The sequence below is a fragment of the Agelaius phoeniceus genome, chromosome 5, assembly GCF_051311805.1.
Source record: "Agelaius phoeniceus isolate bAgePho1 chromosome 5, bAgePho1.hap1, whole genome shotgun sequence".
NCBI classification, from domain to species: Eukaryota; Metazoa; Chordata; class Aves; order Passeriformes; family Icteridae; genus Agelaius; species Agelaius phoeniceus.
Window position 1 is genome coordinate 16,793,197 of NC_135269.1, and position 14,343 is coordinate 16,807,539.

Genomic DNA, 14,343 nt, shown 5'->3' on the forward strand with positions numbered 1-14,343 from the left:
AACGCTAGGATTGATTCATTGTTCTTTCTAACACCTAAGAAAGTCAGGGAAGTAATAAATCATGAAAATATAGACAAGGCACTCAGCAAACAATGATGAAGACACTTCATCAGCTGCCTGCAGCTCTGCATCAGTGTGTTAGCACTGGAGTCAACACTGAGCTGGTTGCACAACAGCTGGAGTCACCAGGCACTCACAAACACTGCAACAAACTCCAAAATTTTGTGCCCTCTTCTGCATTAAAAGTAGGGGATTTCTTAACTGCTTTTAATCCAACTGCTACCAAGCTTATGCCATCCTTTAAAATAAAGATACAAGATCTTTTAGTGCCCAGATTTTAATCAGAATAGTAGGACTTTCTCTGCCATCCACAAGGCTGTGTGGGTGGAGTGGAAAAGGGTGCAGCTGCATTTGCTGGTCAGGACAGGGTCCTTCCATCTCTACATGAACTCAGGATGCCACAGTGCAAGACACCTGTCTCTCCTGGATCCTGGATGTGCTTTGTTAAAGCAGCCCCTTTTAACTTGCAAAAAAAAAAAAAAAAAAAAAAAAAAAAAAAAAAAAAAAAAAAAAAAAAAAAAAAAAAATTAAAAAATCAATATTTGCTAAAGGAATAAAGGAAAAAAGGACAAGTCTGGCAGAAAAAGAACAGTTCCTCAAAACTTTGAAGCTGGTGTTATCTATTAGAAACAACAAAAGGAACTCAAAGCTGGGAGATGGAAAGCAACAAAATGTATGAAAGCAAATTACTTGAATGGGGCTCTCAGAAGGGATGGCGATGTTTCGTGCTCCCTATTGGCTTTGTTTCTGTCTCTGAGTGAAAAAGGAGAACCTACTTTAAAGAACAGCCTTCTCTCAGTAGTCTCTCCTTGGCATTATTAATAGTGGTTATGTTCTGCAGTTGTGATGTTGGTCTAAAAATCATCAGGAACTTACAGCCCACATGTAAAGTTGAAATAGGAAGGTGGTATGTGTTGTGGTTTGTTTTTTTTTTTATTATTATTATTTTTTAATAAAGACAAAATAATGACTTTTTTTTCTCTAAAAGGTCCGGGTAGTTGTAAGAGGCAGTTACTTCTCCTGACTCCTTGATGATTTCAGAGGCTTTTCCTTTCCTGTGTACATGACTTCAGGGAACTGCAAAGCTGTTCCCACTAAATGAGGGTGCTGATACCAGTGGGGGTGGCCTTGTCAGAAGCCCAGGGTCCACTGAATCTGGAGAGCTAAATGACCCAAGTCTTTTTTCCAAGTTGCTCAGGTGAGAGCACCTCTGGAAGTATCCAGTCTAACCTCTTGCTTTAAGCAGGGGCAGCTGCTCAGGGCTGCTCCAGCTGAGCTTTGAGGATCTGCAAAGGTGCAGAGCTCATCACCCCTCTGGGCATCCGTGCTGGTGTTGGACCCCCCTCATGGTGTAAAATGCTCTGCCTGTGGAATGGAAAGCTCAAGCACTGCCCTCCCCATGGGAAGCCACCTGCCCTGCTCCCCAGCCATGTGGCTACACAGTGGCATCCTTCAAGGTAATATCCAGGGTGGTGGCCAATGCCAGGCAGCCACCACATCCATCTGGCTGCCCCAGCCACTTCAAATCTTAATGTACACAGAGAGCCACAGCAAAACCCTGGGGTCTGCCAGTTCCCTTTCTGCTTCTCTTCAGTGCAATAGTTTGATTTGCTTTGGTTGTTTCAGGAGAGCAAAAAGAAAACCCACTCTGAAGAAGCAGGTGCTGGTCTTGGTCCCTCTCAATTCAGCAGAAGAATGAGCACTGAGCAGCAAAATGAGCATCCAAATGAGTCAAAGGCATCTTTATATGACCTCACCCTAAGGTTTATGAAACTTTTCAAGATGTTTTCAAAAGAAGCCAGGTTCACCTTTGCACCCTGGTCTTTTCTGGCTGAGCTGAGAAGAAGCCAAGAGCGACGCCCCCTGTGCTGGACCTTCACTTTCCTGGGCTGCTTGAGATCAGCTTCCTTTCTGTAGGAAAAGTTTGGCTGGGATATGAGACTTCAAATGCAGGAACTGGAGCTATGGCAAGCAAAAAGATCCATTCACTGGGGAAGGGTTTTGCTTCAGAAGTTGTTCAATTAATGATTGATAAGTAAATAGAGTGCACAGCCTTCTTACTATTTCCCCATGTCTGAGGAATTTTGTGTACTGGGACAGTGGAAGGCAGAGAGCATCCCCTCATGGGATACCTGGAAGAAGCAGGGAAAGACAAAACCAGGGAGGAAGATAAGCTCCTGTTGCTTGGAGAAGAGGAGGGAAAATATCCTACAAAGGACAGGCTGGCACCAAAATGATGAGCTGACAGTGGAACCACAGCACAAAGGACAATACCTCCTGAAAACAGAAGACATTGCTGCACTGATTCATGATATAACTGTATAAAATTTACACTCAGAATGGGACTGAGGGAGAGGGATGTCTGCTTGTAAGAAAATGAAGGAAATCAGAAGATGGAAGGACCTGACAGTAAAAATGCTGCTTAACTGGGAGGTATAAATTAAATAATTTTTGCCTTTTAGGGCAACAGAAAAACTGCATGGCTTGGAAGAGCTCCACTTCTGCAGAAGACAGGACTGTCTGGAGATGCAAGGGGAGGTTTCAAATAACAGAAATGTCTGAAAAGAAGGCACCACCAAACCCTAAGACTGTTCAAACTCTTGGTGTTGGCAACACATAATAGACACAGACTACGCTGTGCAGAAATTCCTAAATTGATTATGTATCAAGATTAAAAGCCCAGGTAATAAATGCAAGGAATAGAAATTGCCTGTTTAGAACCATGCATTAGAACTAGCTGATATTAATGAAACCTAATAGGATGACACATGACAGGAATGTTGATTAAGTTGTTTATAATCTCTTTAGAAAAGATCAGCTGGGCAAAAGGGAAATGAAAATGGCTTACACTATAAAATGTTGATGCTGGCAACTATGAAGTTAGTCAACTGGAATATTTATTCAATATTATCCACTAGACCTATGAAACAAAGCTTGTGGTGTCCCTCCAGGTGATACACACTTCACACATTACATTCAATTGAATCATAGAATATCCTGGGTTGGAAGGGACTTGCAAGCATCATCAAAGTCCAACTCCTGGCCCTGCACAGGACAAAGACAACCCCAAGAATCCCACCATGTGTGTGAGAGTGTTGTCCAAATGCTTCTTCAACTCTAGCAGATTTGGTTTTGTGACCGCTGTCCTGGGGAGCCTGTTCTAGTGCCCAGCCACCCTCTGGGGAAGAACCTTTTCCTAATATCCAGTCCAGAAGAACCTTTCCTAATATCCAGTTAATATCCATAATTTCCTAATCCTCCCCTGACACCGCCTCATGTCATTCCCTCAGGTCCTGCCACTTGTCACCAGTAAGAAGAGATCAGCTCCTGATCCCCTGCTTCTCAGTTGTGAGGAAGCTGCAGACTGCAAGGAGTTTCCCCTCAGTCTCCTTCTCTAGCTGAACAGACCAAGTGCCCTCAGCCACTCCTCTAAAGACTGCCCTCCAGACCCTTCCCCATCCTTGTGGCCTCCTTTGGACACTCTCCAAAAGCTTAACGTGCTTTTTATAATTTTTATATTGTGGCCCCCAAAACTGCCTCCAGGACTGGAGGTGAGGCTGCCCCAGCCCAGAGCAGAGCGAGACAATGCCCTCTGTGGCCTGGCTGGCCATGCACCAGGACAGGGCTGTCCCTCCTGGCACCAGGCCACTGCTGGCCCATGTCCAGCTGGCCACAGCCTGGAACCCCCAGGTCCCTTCCTGCAGCTGCTCTGCAGCCTCTCATTCCCAGTCTGTCCATACAGCCAGGGGTGCCCCATCCCAGGGGCAGAATCCCCTTGGAACCTCACAGAGTGGGAACTGCCTGGCCAGCCCTGTCATTTGTCCAGGGCTCTCTGCAGGGCCTCCCTGCCCTCGAGGGAGTCAACAACTCCTCCCAGTTTGGTGTCATTGGCAAAATTACTTAATATTCATTCAAATCATAAATGAGGATGTTTAAGAGCACAGGGCTGAGGATGGAGCCCTGTGGGACCCCACCAGTGGCTGCTGCCAGCCTGGTGTCACTCCAGGCACTGTCACCCTGTGTGCCTGACCCCTGAGCCAGCTGCTCACCCATCACAGGATGTGTTTATCCAGCTGTGGGCTGGAAAGTTTGTCCAGAAGGATCCTGGGAGAGGCAGTACTGAAAGCTTTGTTGAGGTCCGAAAAAGTGACATCAATCAGCTTCCCTTGATCAACAGGTGGGTTACCCTGTCATAAAAGGAAATTAAATTGATCTTTTATCCCTATAGAGGAAAACTACTGCTCAACCACGTATCAATATTGTTTGCAGCATACCCCACACTTGTCATTGTGAGGCGGCTTGTTCTGAACGGTAAAAAGTGGAAATTTCAGTCCGCCAGAATTTCTGAATTCCCCAGATGGCAATTTTCTGACAGAAAGGCTACTTCCAGCAGGGACATCTACATCATGTCTCATCTTGGCGGACAAGGAGAACTCGTTCACAGAATGAGAGTGCTGAAGCAGCTTGAGGTATCAGCAGCACAACTTTGGTCACATCCACTGTGTGAACATAAAATAAGGATATAAACCACGTCAGATAAACTCTTAGTCTTTCAAAAGAAAAATTTCATAAAGCCAAATGTTAACACACCAGTGAGGAGGAAAAACACTTAAGCTGGAAAATAGAGATGGTATTTGCAAACTTTTTAATCAAGTTTGCCAAAGAGCAGTCCCAGAATAAAGAGAGACTCAGATGAGTTTCAAAAAAACTTTACCCTGGTTGGGAGGGTAAATAAAAGCAGACTCAGAAAAAAGATATATGAAGGGAGGAATTTGTGTTAAAAAGGAACAAGTAAAACAAACACACGAAGAAGCTATCAATGGCTGAAACCAGTAATAATAAGAATACAAAACCAAATGGAAATGGGAGGTATTTTTAAAATGGTGGACTTTTAAGATATCTTTGCCATTGCAGACAAAATGGCCTGTGGTGCTGGTGAGACATTGTACACAGTTACTTCTAAGCCTAGCAGTCCTGAAAGAGCATGTTAAATGGCAATTGCCAAATTTCTTGATTCAGAATTGTATCTGAGAAGGTAGGTTTTTTAAGCTGCTAATAATGAATGAATGTTCAGACACATTAGGATATGAGAGAAGTCTCAGCAGTCCAGAGAAGTCTGAAATTGTGCCAATATTTTTAAAAGGGAGAGAGAATGGCCAAAGCAAGAGAGCATTACCCAGACTTTGATCCCCATGAAAAAAAGCAGTGATGGGATTGATTGTGCAAAGCTTTAGCAATAAAGAATTAAAAGAGACTAATAAAATTAAATGCTAATCAAGGTGGGTTTAAGGTAGATGGATCTTCTCAAACTAATTTGATATCTTTTTATGAGATTACAAGTTTGGATGACAAATGAATTAGTGTTAAGGTAATAGACTTGGTAATAGACTTCTGTAAGGCACATGACTTGGCACCTCTGTCTGGTATTTTGAGGAAGAAAGAGGAATGATATAATTTCAACATGGCACACAATAAATGAATTAAAACCAACCAAAGGATGTAATTAAATAAGGACTCGTCATGAAGAGGCTATATTTTTTGCAGGGTCATCCAGGTATTGTGCCCTGATATGAATTACATGCTACATCTTGATCACGAAACCTGCCTCCCCTACCCCAAAAGGTGTCACTGAAACTTTCAAAATGAACCAAGTGTTGGACTGCAGGAAATACTGAATGGGATGTCTCATGAAGACACTCTGGTCCAGAGTGTTTTAGAAAATGAGGTACAGCAAATCAGTTCTACATTTCAGCATGGACATGGATAAACCTGAGTCCCTCATCACAAGGATATGGAGAAACTTGCCTTGGGGAGAAGAGCTCTAAAAAAGAAGGTCTTGGATGTTTGTCTAGCTGGCATAAAGTGTGCACAGAAGAGCAAATGCAGCAGTTGACTGGGCAAAGCTGGCAGAGGGAGGCTGCATGTCCTCTGCCTTTCGTATCCCTATGGCTGAGATTTGAAAATGCCCAGTTCAGACATGCCTGACTTCAACATGAATTTGAGGAGCTGTAATTGACTCCAGCAAAGCCTGTGGAAGTGGGGAAAGGGCCAGAAAATTTGTTCTAAGAGGTGAAAATCTTGGAAGTTGACTCTGTCTTGCTGAAACCAGAAGAGGTTTCAGTTGATTTTGCTGTGACCTTTATGTAACTGCAGGGTGCACCAGCTGGAAGTCACAGAAAGGCAAATTCATATCTGAAATAAGGACACCGTCTTAAAAATGTATGTATTCCTATGTATGGATATGGTACTTTCTTTACAAAGAGAGTAATTAGCCACCAAAACAACTTTTGAATGATTGCACTGAATCTTTGCAACTAGCAATTTTAAAATCAAGGTTTCATGTGTATCTTCAGACAAAAAATAATTATGGGAGTCCCATTCATTAACAATAAATAAGCAAACAAACATCCATGCGAATCCTTTCAACTCAAATGATTGTGATTTGGATCAGGCCCTGCCTTAGCTGTGGGAGAGGCTGCAAAATGACCAGTGGCCAGGGTGCTTCAGCCTCACCGGGCCTGTGCACACCCCTGCAACTAAGGAAAATGCTCCTTTACCTAGGCATGTCATTTCACACCCCGGCAGGCAATTAAAATGCAAATTAAAAATGTTAATTAGAACTGTTTCAACATCTATTCTAATGCACAAGATGGGAATTCTGTACAGTGTACCAAGAAAGATGCATTGTTCCTTAGGCAAAACCCTCCTGCCACTCTTGCTCTGGAGTGAGCAGAAAGAGCTGGTTTGTTGTTTTTTTTTTTTTTAAACCTGAAGGAAAAAAAAATAGAAAAGAAAATGAAATGCTGAGATCTGATCCTGATCTCAAATGCTGGCATAAATCTACCAAAGCCAGAGGAGTGGTTGCTAATTTAAAGAGGTCAGGATCAAGTCCTGTGAAATTACTTACACTGAAAGGAGCTGAAAAAGGGTATCTACCCCACAATGAAACATCTGTGTAAGAACTCATTTTAATATTTTCCTCCTGTCCTTTTTTATTTAAAATCACCAATGTAGGTGTAGTGACCAAGACAGACTCCAGCTAACCTGAGGCACTGGATAAACCTGAGCTGAGCCACCTTGTTTCAATGGAGATTTGGGAGGGAAGGAGGAGGCTGTGCCACAGAACTCAGCCCCCATGGCTCTGCCTGCACAGCACTAAAATTCTGTTTCTACACTGGCAACAGCTCTGTAAATGCACATCAGCAGGTCTCCTTGCCACGTTAAATATGTAGTTGCTCATCCCATTAAGGCTCATCCCAATACACCCTGACGCTTAAGACAACTTTCTTCCCTTTCCTACTTAAAATCTACCTACATCAAAGATGAAATCTGGATGCTCCCAGAGCTGTGATGAGGTTGTTTTTACAGCTATTTGAGCAGCATGTTATACCTGCTTATTTGAAGATGATGATATTTGTATTGTTGCTAAGAATTCATGCCAAGCATAATTTTGGGGCGTTGTGAAGATATCATATTTGCATATTTTAAGTATTGATATAATACAAAATTCTCTTTATGACTCTTTTCACAGCATAATAATGCTCTTTCCACTGCATGACAGCCTTTAGCTTAGAAAAACTCAAAAACAGAAGGAAATTATTTTTTAGAAAATGGATCTTTTTTTTAATCTGATTTTCATTTTCCCATGTTTGGAGCATCCCTTACTGCTCATGACCTGCTGCACATCATTCTGATAAAAACAGTAATTGCACAAAGATACAAGCACGTCACATAGTAATGTCTTAATCAAACAAATGACTGCATTTGGAGGAAGTTTGATTATTTTTCCTGAAGCACACTCTAATTTTAGCCTTGCAGAGCCCATGCCAGTTGTCCATGTAGAAGATGGCTCACATGAATCTCGGGGTGGAAGCACAGGGGCTCTTTCCAGCTCCTCCTGGCTGCATGGCTGACCCTTGGAAAACAGGAGCAGCTGCCAAAAAAATCCCCAACTCCTCTTCTACTTCAGAGCTTATCCATCCAGCAGTTTGCAATTTTAATATAAAAAATTGCCTTGGTCTTCTCAAAATGCTGGCAATTGAAATTCAGCTTGTTGGGGTTTTGTTGGGGTTTATTTCTTCGAGGTTGTATAAACAGTTGGTAAGTGAGATCCCTGCCTTTAAGAACTCAGTAAGAGAACCCAGCGTGATTTGATTTGTTTTTACAGCAAAAAGATTGTTCTTTAATCCCTTTGGAGTTGTTGGATTTGATACTCCTGCCAGTCGAACTAATGAAAAATCCTCTGGCAGAGTATGTGGAAGCTCAGAGCCATCCATCCCCTCGCTGCATTGCCTTTCCTGAAGATGGTGGAAGCTTGAAAACTGCAGAGCCAGGGACAAAAATCCTGCATCTCTCCAAGTAGCTGCATTCCATGCCAGAAACCAGTGCAGGGATGGAAATCTTACTGTATTTGATACAAAATTAAAAGCAGTTATCAAACAGGAAGTACAGGAGATTTGGGGAAAACAAAAGTAAAACAAAGAAAAGGCACACCCAAGCAATTATACCCAGTAATCTTGAGTAGTTAATTTTTTCTCCTTGGTTATATGCACTATTGTGAAAATAATTCGTGAGGTATTTGTGTTAATCTTGGGTATCAAAGTAGCAATTCACTGTTTAATTAATATGAATGATAAATTCACTATATGAACTGCATGGAGTAATAACAGAAACCATTTTTTATTAATGGAACTAATGGAATTTTTTGTAATGATCTATTGTGGGAGAACGTCCCCTAAATAATGGCAGTTTCAGTTTCCTCTGGTAATCATTTATCTAAGCAGCAATTTCAGGGACATACAGATAGGCATCAATTTTGGGAAAAAGTCTAGCAAGCATTTTTTAATACTTATTTTCCAAATTCATCCAATTCCAAATGTATTTATTTTGTAGTAGAGTACTAATTACACAAATCTTAGAAGCTAAAAGAGGAAGAATATAAAGCACCCAACCTTAGGCGTCCCCAAAGCTTTTTTATCAAAAATCTTTGCAGTATTTCCTGAAAAATTCCAAATGCAAACAAGCATTTTCCCAGAAAATAAACCTCTATGTGTTAAAATGTTCTGCACTGAGAATCTTTCAGATTCATGCAATGGTTCATACATTCACTAGAAATAATAAGAAAAACAAGATTACATTCCTCTACCCTTCCCCATTCCTAAGACTTTCCTTGAGATATAAATACATATTTTTATGTGTGCTTGTACACCTACAACTTGCTCCATTTTTTCTCCCCATAATATCTGTTGACTTCTCTTTGTGTTTTACTTGGGAGAAAGAGAGATACTAAATCAGCACAGCTGACAAGGGTCCTTTGGTGCTCTGATGAAAACTGATTTAGGAACTAGACAGTAAAATATTTATCTAGAAATTCTTCAGAGTGGGTGTTTAATTGTTGATATAATCCCAGGAAGCAGGCTCTGATGCTCATGCTAGCCTTTAATTATCACAAGAGTTCAATGGTCAAACAATTATCTTTTCTTTCCCTTGCCAAGATCTAAATACCTCACAAGGTATTCAAAGAGGATTTCTTTCTAGAACTGGTAATCTAAACAGAGTTTTTTGTCTGCAATTCAATTTACTGTTTATTGTGTAAAAAAAAAATTATATACATATATATCTATATCTATATATACCTATATATATTTTTTTATATATTTATATATTCAATGGACTGTAATGGACTGTGGTGGGTACATCCCTAATCTGTTCCCCTCCCTTCCCCATCCTTGGGCCTGCTCTGTCATCTCAGAAGATCCTGATAAGCCTTGACCAAACTGGTGAATGATGCCTTGAGGAAACCAATGGAGCCATGAGGCATTCACTGATTGTACCAGGAGCTCCTGCCTGGCAGAGGTTGGACCATCAGCTGCCCAGCCAAAGTGGGAAACAAAGGATAAACTTTTTTTTTTTCTTACCTGAATCATGTCCTGAGTGAAACAGCCCCTCTGGGAATTTTAGCCTGCATGAAATGTTAAAATTGATGCTGCACTTTGGGCAGAAGGGCAGTAGTTACCAGCTTGGGTTACTGCCAGGATGAAAACTTAGTGGTGACCAAAATCATCACCTGGACACCCTATAAACAGCATTCAGTCCTGAGTGAGGCCCTCTGAGCTCTCCTGGATTGCAGTGGCTGTGCCAGCAACTCCCTCTGAGTGGGACCCTTGGTGGGGCTCCAAATCTTCAAGCTTGTGATGCACCAAGGATTATTACTGACAACAATATCCCCAAGCCCACACCTCCTCAGGCCTTGAGGTGCAACCCTTCCCTTTGGGAAACTCCAGGGGGTTTGATGTGAGTATTTCACAGATCCCAAGGGGAACTCTGCGTAGGTGCCTTTGCACACACAGGTTTTATCTGTGCATGCGTGTGAACTGATTCTGGTATGAATGTTTCTGCCTCAAATCCATAGCTAAGGCACTGTTATAATTCTTGTGAATCCTACTGAATTGCTTTGAAAATGTTGAAGTCATTAAATGCTGCTAAACCCTTTTGTACCCTTATCTTTGCATCCATATCCTTGGTACCCTGACACTCTCTTTCATTCCCAGCTTCCTTGTAATTCATTCCAATTCTTTTTCTAATTTGATCTTCCTGTGGATGTTTTAATCTGTACAGTAAGTAATAGAGTGGACCTTGCCACCAAGTTTTGTAAAGTCACATTTCCACAAATTCATATGGTTCATATGCTTTTGCCAATACTTTCGATGATGTCCTAAAGCAGCCAAACCACTCATTTGCAGCATGGAGAAAGATGTGGTATCCAGACACAGCTGGCATCTGCCCAGATTTCAGTGCTTGGTCCATATAAACATGTACTTAAGAATACACATATGGCACCGCAAGCAGGGGAAAAAGATGCATTAAGAAATAGGATCCCTTTTTTTTTGAATAATGAAGGCAAATGTATTAGAAGTAATACAATTGCAAAATGGCAAATGAGAAAATTCAATAGTATGTCTTGTAAACCTTTTTAGTGAAGTTAAGAGTGTGCCAGTAATAAAATGCAGAAAGTTTAAAAATAATTTCCTTAAATGAATTGCTTTTGGAAACGTCTTAGGAAGCATTATTTTGACAATGTTAATTGTTGTCTTTTTCTTTTTTGATAAATGGATTATGCAAAATTAATTCCCTCACTGTGTAGATTTAATCCACAATACAGGACCACTGTCAGAATTTAAAACTATTTTGAGTTTTCTTATGAATAGATACAAAAAACCTGTACTCAGTTAATTTATTAGTTTGAAATTATAAATCAGTCACTGTCTTTATCTAGAGTTTCCTGCATTTGGTCACATCCTACTGCTGTACAAATGCCCAGAGAAAATAATTATAGGATATTTTTGAAGTTCTATCAAAGTATTCTAAAATATTGGGTGACTTCCCTTCCGTTATATCAGTGCTTTACTCATGAAGAACCTATATAACACAGAGACAACTTAAAAACTTATTCCAGTGCTTTGAGTGACAAAGAAGTCAAACCATTAGTTTACTTCACGAAAATTTCTTTAAAAAATAATTTGATGATCCAGGTTCACTCTTAATTTTCCAAGACTATTAGAAAATCAAGCCTTCCTTTATTGTCTCTTACTCTTGCCATGCTAATACTGTCTCCCTGAATGGAGATAAGAACACCAGGATATGGAGGGGTTTTGTCCACTTTTGACTGGGAGTGGGCAGCATCCCTGTGCAGAGAAGCAAATCTGCAAAAATGAAATGTTTAGAAGGCTTTTATTATTGTCTGGATATGAGGTGATGAAAAGGTGAACTATCTTCCTCTCTATCCTCCTTGGGTGATCTGCATTCAGAGAACAGAAAAAATAATCCAATCACCCAAACTGTGCAAAGCCCCAGATACATATCACAGTGCCCATGATGCAATTTTAATTTTAATTTTAGCATTTAATTTCCATGGGAAAAATGCTCACCCTTCCTAAGTGAGAACCCACTGGAACAGGGTTCATCTGGTTCATCTGATGCTAAAACACAGCTGCATGTGCCTGATACCTTTCAGGTATTTCACTTGGTACATCTTTCAGCACTTCAGCAGTTTTAAATATTCTCAGTGCCCTCACAGGAAAGAATATATTGCATTAATTTCTGAGGGTTACTTCTGTGTTTAGATATACTGAGGAATTTAAACCAGGCAACTGGCCAGTGACCTGATATGTCCTTATGTACCTATGCTGGCTGTATTTAGTGTTTCCTGGTAAACTCAGATTAGTCCGACCCTTTCCCTATTCAAACTCAGCATCAGAAATCACTGATTACCTCTTGCAGACAGAACATCCAGAAATAGCAGTGTTAGTACAAGAAGTTAGTACAAAGCTAATTTCCCTGTTTCAGTAAATTAAGTTACCTAGGAGATAAAGGGATCTCTATAGCCCCAAATCACTTGATATCTTGTCAAACAGCAGGTTCATACCCGTCTAGTAGGATTTTGAAATCAGAGATTGCTTCTTGATCTAGATCCATGAAGATTTAGTGTTGATTTTGTGACTGATTTTTGGCTTTTTTGTTAGTTTTTTTTTGCCTAGATTATGTCACGTTAGAGAGCTTGACCTGAAAGCTGTTGCCATTGCTTTAACTACAAAAGGTAATCCTCACATCCCGGAGGTGTCCTAACATGTCCAGCATTAAATGGGTTCAGAGCCCCACTCTATTTCTTTTTCTTGCAATTGAATACCAAATATTCAGAATTATTTCTAAACAGGTAGTGATTATTATTATTATTAGTTTATTAAAATTGTGGAATTAGTAAAGTTAAGCAAAATTCAAATGTCTCATGGATCTAGATGAAGAATCACTGATATTCAGAATATGTGAGTGTGTATTTGCTGTTTGAGTAGATATAAGGTACCTGAATACTTGCAGAGGAGACAGAACCCTTACCTAGTAGAAAATCATGAAAATTTTCCATCAGGAAGCTTAGATTAGACAGCTATTAGTTTTAGGCTATTATTTAATAAATGCAACTGACTTGTCTGAAATCTGCAATATTTAACATTTCATACAACTTTATCATAGAATTTAAAAGTTTTCTTCATTGGTGTCCAGCAGTGCAGCATTTGAGACTGAATTTGCTTGTGGTCCAGGACTTTGTGGGCCAACAAAGATGGATGAAAATGACTGGCATTTACTGACAGCATCATGAACACAACTGGGCAGAACTGTAATGCAGAATGAAAAGATGCTGGATTGTAAGAATGCCTTAGTTTGTGACTGGCTGCTGAATACTTGTTTACAAATTATTGCAAGATTCTGTTTACACAAGATTATTTTAACCTATAACATTTTGATATTCTTGGGAAGTGCAGATGGTATATTTACTTAATCACTGTCAAAGCCCTAACTTTTTATTATTTTAAACTGATTCTGAAGTCAGTGTTACTTCTGCTCAGTGTTTTCACACGTGTTACGCTTGCCTTGTTTCAACTCTTTTTTCAGTCATTTTTCATTCTCATCAGTGTTCATTATTCAGAGTGAAGTTTTGCTTAAAAGTGACTGAATGTATAAGCCAACCAGTGGGAGTGGTAAGGTATTTAAGAAAAAATAACCCCACTCCTTCCTACACTTCTTCCTGTGTTAGCAGTTTTTGAACCTTTCTATGGTTCCGCTGCTGGACCATGGGGTTATTTTCCCTTGGGACATGTTGTGACCTGTTGTTTTAACCTGGCTCAACTTGTTACATTGCTGTACCCTGAACTGAAAAATTAATTTCATAACCTTAACACTGGAGTGATGAGTAAGGGGCTTTTCCCAAAGGCAGCAAGCTCCAGTCCTCTGGCAGGCTCTGGATCTGATCTACCACCTGTTTCTTCAAAAAATACATCTCCATCTCAGCTTCTCCCACTTTCCTGGTATTTATTGTTGTAATTGGGTGCCAGCTGTACATGTCAGTGGAGCTGTCACAGGCAAAGGAATGAGCAGGTACACAAATAATGCAGTTTCCAGCCCAAAGTACTGAGTTACCCCTGCAGACAGAATGGAGGGAGAAAGCAATTTATGGTGACTGCAACTTGGGTTATTTTCATTGCTCAGAGTCTGGATGCTTCCATGAAGCCTTAGGCTGTTTATTCTCTCAGGCTTTTGAGAATGAGAAGGAATTGTGCCTGCCACCAAAAGAAGAGGGGTTTATTTGGGCTTTTTATGATTCCTCTTGATGTGTGTCTGCACACTTAGGTGGAAAGGACAGAGAAATCTATAAGGAAATTTAACTCAGAATATTACCTTATATAAAAGTGCTCAGACATGGATTGAGACCTTCATTATTTTTCTCTGAAT